This window comes from Sus scrofa, chromosome 12 (genome assembly GCF_054392235.1).
Source record: "Sus scrofa isolate SSC_HxYL_T2T_F1_AM1 chromosome 12, Sscrofa_HxYL_maternal_Yorkshire_Landrace_v2.0, whole genome shotgun sequence".
Taxonomy (NCBI): Eukaryota; Metazoa; Chordata; class Mammalia; order Artiodactyla; family Suidae; genus Sus; species Sus scrofa.
Genome location: NC_139394.1, coordinates 66,339,583 through 66,348,500, shown reverse-complemented (window position 1 = coordinate 66,348,500; position 8,918 = coordinate 66,339,583). Strand labels below are relative to the sequence as shown.

General features: G+C 62.7%; 2 long non-coding RNA genes across 3 annotated transcripts; one reads left to right on the top strand and one right to left on the bottom strand.

Annotated features, from left to right (window-relative positions):
- Positions 1 to 539: 539 nt before the first annotated feature.
- Positions 540 to 8,696, bottom strand: LOC106505263 (uncharacterized). The gene is made up of 5 exons (XR_014822075.1): positions 7,765 to 8,696; positions 6,821 to 7,680; positions 5,404 to 6,194; positions 2,729 to 2,953; positions 540 to 1,086 (listed from the first exon to the last, which is right to left on the bottom strand). It is a non-coding gene; the product is annotated as an uncharacterized LOC106505263 (long non-coding RNA).
- Positions 1,271 to 7,768, top strand: LOC146398436 (uncharacterized). Of its 2 annotated transcripts, XR_014822088.1 has the most exons (3): positions 1,271 to 1,545; positions 5,325 to 5,825; positions 6,025 to 7,768. It is a non-coding gene; the product is annotated as an uncharacterized LOC146398436 (long non-coding RNA). The 2 variants fall into 2 exon arrangements; XR_014822087.1 differs by lacking the exon at positions 1,271 to 1,545 and having other exon boundaries at positions 5,134 to 5,825.
- Positions 8,697 to 8,918: the final 222 nt, after the last annotated feature.

Below are 8,918 nucleotides of genomic sequence, written 5' to 3'. Positions count from 1 at the left end.
GCCCATCTGTCCCCCCAGGCGGCGGCCCCGTGTCGCGCACCCCTGGCGGTGAACATGCGCTTCTGGGGCCCCACGTCCCCGCCAGTGCGCGGGGCATCCGGGTTCCGGAGTTTGCTGGTCTCGCAGGCGTTTCAATCTGCGTTTACCTGACGACCTATAACGTGGAGCAACTTTTCACGGTGGCCTTCACGCTGTCTCCTCTGAGGGCGTGTCTGTTAAGATCACTGGCCCGCTTCTTAGTCGGTTTGGTTTCTTGTTGCATTTTAAGAGTATTTGTATGTATATATTTGTTGTCTTTTTTGGCGGGGGGCTGCCCCCAAGGTTCCCAGGCTAGGGGTTGAATCGGAGCTGTTGCCGCCAGCCTACGCCACAGCCGCCGCAATGCGGGACCCGAGCCGTGTCTGCGACCTACACCGCAGCTCACGGCAACACCAGATCCTTCACCCACTGAGCGAGGCCAGGGATCGAACCCGCAACCTCATGGATACTCATCGCGTTCGTTAACCACTGCGCCACGACGAGGACGCCAAGAGTCCTTGTGTGTTTTGCATAAGAGTTTGTTATGGTCTGGCTGTTTCCATGGCCCCCTCTCCCCCCACAATTCGTATGTCGAGCCCTGACTTTAAGGTGATGGCAGCAGAGGGGGGATGCTGAGGTCACGGTGGTGGGGCCCTCATGGTGATCGGGTGCTTCTGACAGAGACCCCAGCCCGCTCCCCGGCGCTTCCAGGGCGGGAGGGCACAGGGAGAGGCCTGTGGCCCCGATTTCACGCGGCCGCATGGCCCTCGACCTCAGATTTCCAGCCTCCGGCCCGTGAGCCATGAGGCCCTGCCGTCGGAAGCCGCCCAGTGACGCTGCTCTTACAGCCGCCCAGTCGCACTGAGAAAAAGAACTTGGTCCCGTGTGTTCCGTGCACACCTCCCTCCGGCTGAGCCCACCTCTGTCCTCCCGTGGTCTTCGGCCCAGGTTTGATTTTGCTGAAGTCCAGCTTGGCCGTTCCTTCTTTCGGGGCCTCTGGCTTCGGCGCTGTGACTGGACCGGCATGACCGCGGCCAAGGCCGCCTGGGCGGTTTCTCAAGTCGCCTCCTGGGGGTGGACAGTTCCGCTTGGACCTTCCCAGGCCACCCTTGTGGCCGGAAAGTTTAGGTTAGGTTGTGTCCACACCCGAGGGGCTTCCCTGGAGCGCAGTCTGTGGGCGATTCTTCTGTCCCTGGGAGCAGCCTGGCTGGGGACAGCTGTATTGCCCTATCTTCTCCTTATGTCCCCACAGCTCGAGGAGAGAGGGCTCACCTCGGCCGACAAAGGAAAGGCCAGACGTGAAGGGAGGACCTAGGGGGTTTCAAAGAAGCCGAAGGCCAGGAACGTCCTCCTGGGCGGGGAGAGGCTGCCAGCAGCGGATGGCCGAGGGGAGCCCAGTGATGCGGCCTCGCCCCGTCTCACTCCCCTGCCTGCGCCGCCCCCCAGGGTCCTCAGGCCCTGGAAGACCACCCGGGACGAGCTGCTGCAACAGACGGTGCCTCGTCACTGGGCGGGGCCCAGAGGCAGGTACAGAGGCGGCTTGACCTCCCCCACGACCCACAAACGCCAGGTTTATCCATAGACGCCCTTCCCCGAAGGCAAGGAAGGACTAGGCCCTGGGTACACACCTGCATGAGCACACTTGCATGAGCACAGCTGCGTGCACGTGGGTGTCTGAGGTCTGGATGGGGGTGTTTACACAGGCCCTCTGCTCAGGGACAGGCGCGCAGGCATTCTGAGCTTGTCGGGGACCTGCAGGGCCCACCCCTGGCAAACAGCCCCTGGGAGAAGCAGGGGTGGGGGAGGGCCCTGTCGGGGTCTGAGCTGCACCTCCTGGGCCTGGAGTAGGTGGGGGAGCTCTCAGGAGCCAGTGGAAGTGCATCCTCCTGAAAACCTCGAGGGTGCTCGGGCCTAGAACCCTTGGAGGGGGTGGATAAGGCCGGAGGCCGGGGGTGGGGGCTGGGGGGCAGAGAGTCATCTTGAGGGGGTGGGGGTGATCTGTCCGTCCATTTGGAGCCCAGGTCACGCAGAGGTGAGAGGGAAGGTCACGTGTGAATGAGGGGAACGCAGAGCTGCCTGGTGCCAGGGGGAGAGCGTGAGGGCACAGCCCACCCATGCCAGGGGCTGCCATCTGCCCACAGGTGCCAGTGTACAAAGGTAAAAATGCACCCCCTGCAGGTGGATGCCATCCAGAGATGCAGGATTGGAGGGCAGAGTGGGGGCTGCCTTTCAACCACTGGAGCCCTGGGCGTGATGCTTTGGGCAGTGCACGGCCCACACAGCTGTACATGGTAGCCCTGGGGGTGGGGGGCTCTTGGAGACATCGACCAAGATCAGCTTGTGAATGTGGGATGGGGGACCCGAGGCAGGGCAAGGCTGGGGATGTCGTGCAAAGGCCCAGAGCCGTGCAGGCTGGTTCATGCTGTGGTCACCTGTGCCCTGGAAGAGGGGGGTCCCCACACTCACACCCCAGGGGCCACCTCTGCCCGGAGCATCTGGTCTGCACTCTGAGCTGGGACTGGACACCGTGGAGGTGAGCAAAGGCAGGAGTGAGCCCCACCCTCTGTGTGAAGGGAATATAGGCCCCGGCCTGGAGCCACCCCTGTCTAGCTGGACTTCCAGCTTTGATCATTTATCCGAAGCAGCTGGAAAAGCTGGAAAAGAGGCCTGAGCGCCGAGAATAGGAACGACTGAGGTTCTGAAAATATACCTGGGCAAATGGACGTCCTGTATCCGCACTCAGCCTCAGGTGCATTGGTGGGGGCGGCAGTGGAAGCCGGGTCCAGGGGGCCTGGGGGGTGTTTGCAGCCCCTGCCTGCTCTGTCGCTCAGTGGCGGGTGAGAGCTCAGCCTCACAGCTTCCTCCCCTCTCTGAGCCCAGGGGGCAATTTGGCAGCAGCTGCCTTCCAGTTACCTTTTCAGATTCCAAACAGGAGCTTGAGGGGGAGAAGGAGAGGGGGTAGAGAAGGTCAAGCCAGGGCCTTGGCAGCTGGGCAAAGCCACCTGCTCCAGCAGGCAGTGAAGTTAAAGGACCCCCAGAGCCAGGAGCAGGTGACAGCCGGCTGCTGCCCCTCCCGGGCCCCCAGGGCTGGCCTGCTGGGAGCCCCCTGCTCTGGGTGCCCTCCGGCTTTGACCAGCAGGAGGAGGGAGTGGGGGGCCTCTCCCTGCCAGGTGGGCTGTGTGACTGCTCTTCCTGGGCTCCAGGGTCTGCCCCTTCCTCTTGCCTTTCAGGCCCGGGGTGGTGCCAGCCCTGGGGCATGTTTCCTCTGGTGTGTCACCAGTCAGCCTCACACACCCTCCTGTGAGCGCCCTGACTCCTGCCGGACCCTGACGGCAGCGGCCCCCCACCGCCGGCCCTGTTGAGTGCGAGGCTGTAAGATCTGCTCCCAGGGCGGCTGGGTGGTGCCAGGTCAGGCAGCATCAGGCCTTTCAGGGTGGTGACCATGATGCCAGCCAAGACCAGGACTCAGGCGGGGGGCTGCAGGGTCTGGCACGACCTGCGACCTGTGCCTGGAGTTGAATTTCCCAACTGCCGGGGAGGTGGGGGCCGTCTTTCCCATTTTCACACAAACGGACGGACCGAGGGTCCAGGCAGCTGCGGAGGTGGGCGAAGCTCTGGGGCCTCAAGCCCACTTGGAGCCCACCTCCCCTGCTGACCCCAAACAGCCTGGGTCGGGGGCAAGGAGGCAGAGGTGTCGGAGGCGGCTTCTTGCGCACGTCCTGGAGCATGGTGGTGGGTTCTTGGGCCTCAGTTTCCCAGCCTGGAAGGAGCAGGCGTCTGCCCCTTGAGCCTTCTGACTGTCCCCACCCCCGCCCTCCCTCCCTTCCTTCCTCCCACTCGTTTGAGGACCCCCCTCCCCCAAGGCCGGGAAAGGGGACCGGGAGCTCACACAGGTGTGTCTGAGCCGCTCGCTCAGAGATTCGGGAAGTCAGGCTCCGTGCTGGGAGCGCGGCTGTTACCACTGTCCCAGCTTGGCACCTGGGGGAGGAGCGAATCAGGAACCCAGAGTCCTGGGTTCTGGAAAGACTGGACAGGGGGCCTGGGGGAAGGATGGGGCCCCTACGGACAATGGACACCCTGCTGGTCTCTCTGGGAGACAACTCTGCCAGGTGCAGTCTGCCCGCAGCCAGGGTGCCCGCAGCCAGGTCAGAGTCGGTCAGATGGAAGGAGTTGAGCTGGGGTGGGGGGTGCCTCTTGGGTCTGTGCAGACGGGCGGGGACCCTGAGCAATGCTGTCCCCTCTCTGAGCCGCGTCCTCTCCCGTCCAGCAGTGTGACTGGGTGGCAGCCGGGTGGTTTGCACCCCTCCCCTCTTAGAACTGCCTCTTCCAGCAGAATCTTGCAGGGAACCTCGGGGAAGCAGGAAAGCAGGGCCACGGAGCGGAGGTGCCAGCAGAGGCGGAGTCCCTCCCAGGCCCCGTGCTGTCTGGGGGCACCTGCTGGTCCGGGTGACGTAACTTGGCCGTGTCAAGGGAGGTTTCGTGTCAGCTGGTGCGGATCCGAGTTCACCCCATGCTTATCTGGCAACCTCTGGTGTCCACGGGGACACGCTGTGCCCAGGTGCAGCTGGAGGCCTCAGACGCAGTTGCCAAACATATCTTGGGGAAGAAGAGAGAAAAAGCAGGGCACAGCCGTCCACCCGCCACGGCCCTGATGTAGAGCCAGTCCTGAGGCAGCCACGGTCACAGGTTCTGGCGGAAAGCCCTAAGGTGGTGGGGGGCGCACTTACCTGCCCTGTGCCACCGCCCCAGGGAGAAACGCCCTCCCCATCCTGCCACACGTCTCTGGGCTGTGGATCCGCTGCTCTGGGGCCGGGAGGGCGCGTGCGAGGCGGGAGGAGGTGAGTGCCCCGCACACGCCTCTTCCTCCCTGTGAATCAATTCACTGGGACGCAGCTTCCTCCGGCTCAGGGGTCCAGTGAGGTTGCCGGGTTGATGTCTGTTCACCCCACGCCGGGTCTGGTGCCTGGGGGACTCTCCCAACACCCTCCTCCCGCCTCAGGGTGGCGCCCCAGCAAGGGGCCAGGAGAGCCTCGGTTTCCCCGCCTGTGCCCAGGACCCCGCTTCGTGACGCCCCCAGGGTCTAACAGACCCAAACGCGAGCACGTGGGTACCTCTGGGGCCAAGGACCCGCGTCGCTCAGGAAACACTGAGCATCTTAGAGCTGACGAGGGCCCCAGGCCTCCAGGGCTCCAGGATGTGCCCACCGCCAGCAGCAGGCAGGACTTGGGCCTCCTGCTCTGATCAGGGTGCTTCCCAGAGCCCCGCTCCTGGGGGCTCACCTGTGCCCCATCCCCCACCTTCTGCAGCAACATCCGGAATAGCAGTCACTCCCAGTCCTGCAGCCTCTGCCATCCTTGCGGCGCCAAAGGAGCAGCCCAGCCTCACCTGTATGTGTTCACACGGTCAGCAAAGGCCAGGAGACACAAGGCACCCTGTCCACACTGACAGCAGCGCGCAGAGACTCAGCAACACCTGAGAGCCGCGTGCGTGCAGCCCGGGCGTGCAACCTCGGTGTCTTCCAAAATCCCGGACTCGCAGCTTCTGACATGAAGAGGTGGTCTGTGCTCCGTCCCTGAGTCCGGCTGCACTGCCACCAGGCCCAGGGACTCCCCACCCAGCCCTCCTGGGACACTGCTGTTGGCTCCGGCCACCACCATGAGGAGGCCCGGGCCACTCGAGAGGCCACAGGAGGCGCTCTGCTGACCACCCGCTGCCCGTGGAGGCCTCCAGGCCTGGTCATGGCTGGGTCCTGGGTCCCGGGGAGAAAGGCAATGCTGAGCCGGGCTCACCACTGGCTCCCCCGGCAGGTGAGCATCCGCGGGTCTGAATCTTGTCTGAACCAGGAGCGGGTGAAAGGTGCGCCCTCTGAGAGCCGCGTGTGTGAGCCCAGGAGCTGCTTCACTGCCCCTGTTCCCCAGGATTTTCTTGCCCCCCAGTTTCTCTCCCACAGTCCTTTCTCAGTAGGAGTCGGCGCTTGCTCTGGCTTAAGCTCCTTCTTCATTCCAGAATACCCTGCGGAACCCCTCCCCCCAACTTCCGGACCAGCTCCAAGGGCACCTCCTCCAGGAAGCCTTCCTTCATGCCCTGCAACGGACAGCTCTTCCCCCGCAGTCACACTCTGCACTCCTGCATTCGCGGCCACGGTCCGTGTTTCCCAGCATCGGCGCCCCGAGATCCTGGGGGGACCAGGTCCCAGTCAGCCTTTCTCTCCCACTCGGCCTTGCCCACCGGGCGCCTCCTCTAAGGTTGGGCCCAAGCGGGGTTGTTTTCCCCTCTCCCACCTTGGGTTTATGCCCTGCAGGTGACAAGATGGGCGACAGCTGGGCTCAGCATCGAGCGGCATCAGCCGCCTAAGCGCTGCCCCACCCCCACCTGGGAGCGTTCCGCGGCCTCCCAAAGAGGACAAAGCAGCCAGCTGTTGGCATTTCTCAGGCTTGGGAAGGAAAAATTGCAAAGCACTGGTTTGTACGGCTACATCCCAACAAGCCTGGCCCAGATCGCCAGCCCGAGACAAGGTGGCCGTCCATCTGCCCAGGAGAGACCGGACGGAAGAGGCAGAGGGGGTAGTGCTAGTCCCGCCACGAGACTCAGCTGCCTGGGCCGAGGCTCAGAGGGGACGGGACGCCTGGCTCAGGCTGAACCAAGGCTTTCACTTCCCCCGAGAGGCCTTGGCACAGCTCCCAGGAGGGCTGGGCGCCAGGGTGGGCCCTCTGCCTGCCTCCCGGCCCCGCGGACCCTCAAGAAGTTTCTGGAGGGTGTAACCCCCCCCTGCCCTTGGTCACGGATCTGGGGGTGCCCAGACCTTGAAGACGACGATGATTGAATGCTCGTTTCCCGCTGTTCTGTGCGACAGACCCTCGGAGCAGCACGGGGTGGGCCGGGCCCTGGTGGGGACTCTGGGCCAGTCCGCAGTCCAGCGGAGCCCGGTCTCGTTTGGAAAGCGGGGAGGACGCCTGCCCCTCTCCTGTCACAGTTTCCTCCCGAGGATCAAGACCAGAGGATTCCAGCTCTCTTGTGTGGGGCGGTTCCCGGATCATAAAAATAATGAAAGAAAACATTTTGGAACTGCCCTAAAGCTGCCACTTCTTGTGCCATCCGTTAATGGCATTGAACAGAGACTCAAATCCCCATCTATCACACAGCTCTCAGTGTGTGACGTGATGGGGGGGAAGAGAGGCCCTGAGCACCTGCCTCCCTCCTGCCCTGTGAGGGGACACCAGCCAGCCGCAGAGGGCGCGGAGGAGCTGGGCTGTCCTCGGTCCCTTCATCTGCGGGGAGACAGGCTTGCAAGTGCGATGGCATCGGCCACCCGCATGAGCCTGGTGAGGGGCCCAGCTGGGAGGTCGGGGAGCTGCACCCCGTCTGGCCTGGGCTGGGACTCAGTCCAGCTGGTGGCAGCCCAGCAGGAGTGCCCGGATGTGGAGGAATCCGGAGGCAAGAGACCAGCCCGCCGTGGAGAGGAGCCGCGTGGAGCAGCCCGGAAAGTGCCGTGCCGAGCAGGAGGGGTGGCCACAGGCAGGAGATGTCACCCGGAGACAGAGGGTGGGTTGTGCCAGGCGGCGGGGGAGCGAGGCGTGACTGCTCCGGAATAAGGTCCCTGCCAGGGCGGCGAAATTGTCCTGGAAGTGAACGGCGGGGCTGGCGGCTCGGCTCTGGGCTCCCCTGCAAAGGAGGGATTGTGTGGTGTGTGAGTTACAGCTCAATAACGCTGTTACAGACTTGTTATAAAGTAAATATCCAGCTTACTAGATACTGTGATTTTTCAGGAGAAGCAGTGTCTCAGGACTAGATCCGCTACGTGAAAGAGAAAACACCCACCAGTACGGTGGTTCACGTAAGGAAGCAGCTGACTGTTTTTTTTTTAGCCACATAGAAACAAAGTCAGGAGGCAGGTAGTTCAGCTGTAGTTTCCTGGCTTCGTGGAGTCACCAAGGAGACTCGGGCTTCTTCCCTTCCTCCTGCATCATCCCAGCACGTGCTTTCCATCGTCAAGGTGAACTCGTAGATCAGGGTGGCTGCTGGAGCGCCAGCCACTCATCCTAGTTCCCAAGGAGGAAGCCGAGAGGAGGGAAGTGACAAAAAACACTCCACTTCCACCTTATGGGGAATCCCACGGTCTTCCTTTGCCACAAGGGAGGCTGGGAAATGTAGTCTTTTAGCTGGTACATCTCTGCCCTGTCTAAAATCAGGATTCATAACCAAAAAATAAGGGGAAATAGATCCTGGATGGGGAACCATGCGTGTCTGCCACGGTTTTAGGTGAAATCCTGATTTTAAATGGTGATTCACGTTGCAGGGTGGACTCCCTGCCAGCGACCCCGGGTCTGCGGGGGGATCCAAGCAGGACGTCTTAGCTGAGGCAGCTTTCCAGGTGTCCTGGGTTTAAAACAGCTTTAGTTCAAATGAGGCGGATGCTGAGTCACGGGGAGCGCATGAGGAATCCAGGAATGCTTCGCAAACGTGAGGCGCGCAGGCTGCACGGCGTGGTCTCGGCGTGGTCCTGAGGTCACGAGCTGGGCATGGCAGGGCTCGCCACTGCAGGGCTGCAGACAGAGCCTGGCCCTGCACCAGGGCTCCCGGCGTTCGGGCTGCTATCCGCTAGGAGAACAGGTACACTCCCTATTGTGTTCTGCTTTGCATTTCGGGGGCGGGAATAGAAACCGAATTTGTTACAAACCACGGTGTGATTTCTATGCGAAGGAACAAGAACAAAAAGCCAGGAGTTAGTCACCACAGCCCTGCCGCCTGGGCTTCTCTTCGGGCTCTGCAGGAAACCGTGCTGTTAGGGTTTCTGGGAGCCCATGCCGGAAACCTCCAGAGCCTCCCTGCGGGGCGCTCTGCTGGGTAGAGGGAGCAGCCACTTGGCAGGGTGGTGGCTGGTGTCAGGGAGCCCGGTGCTC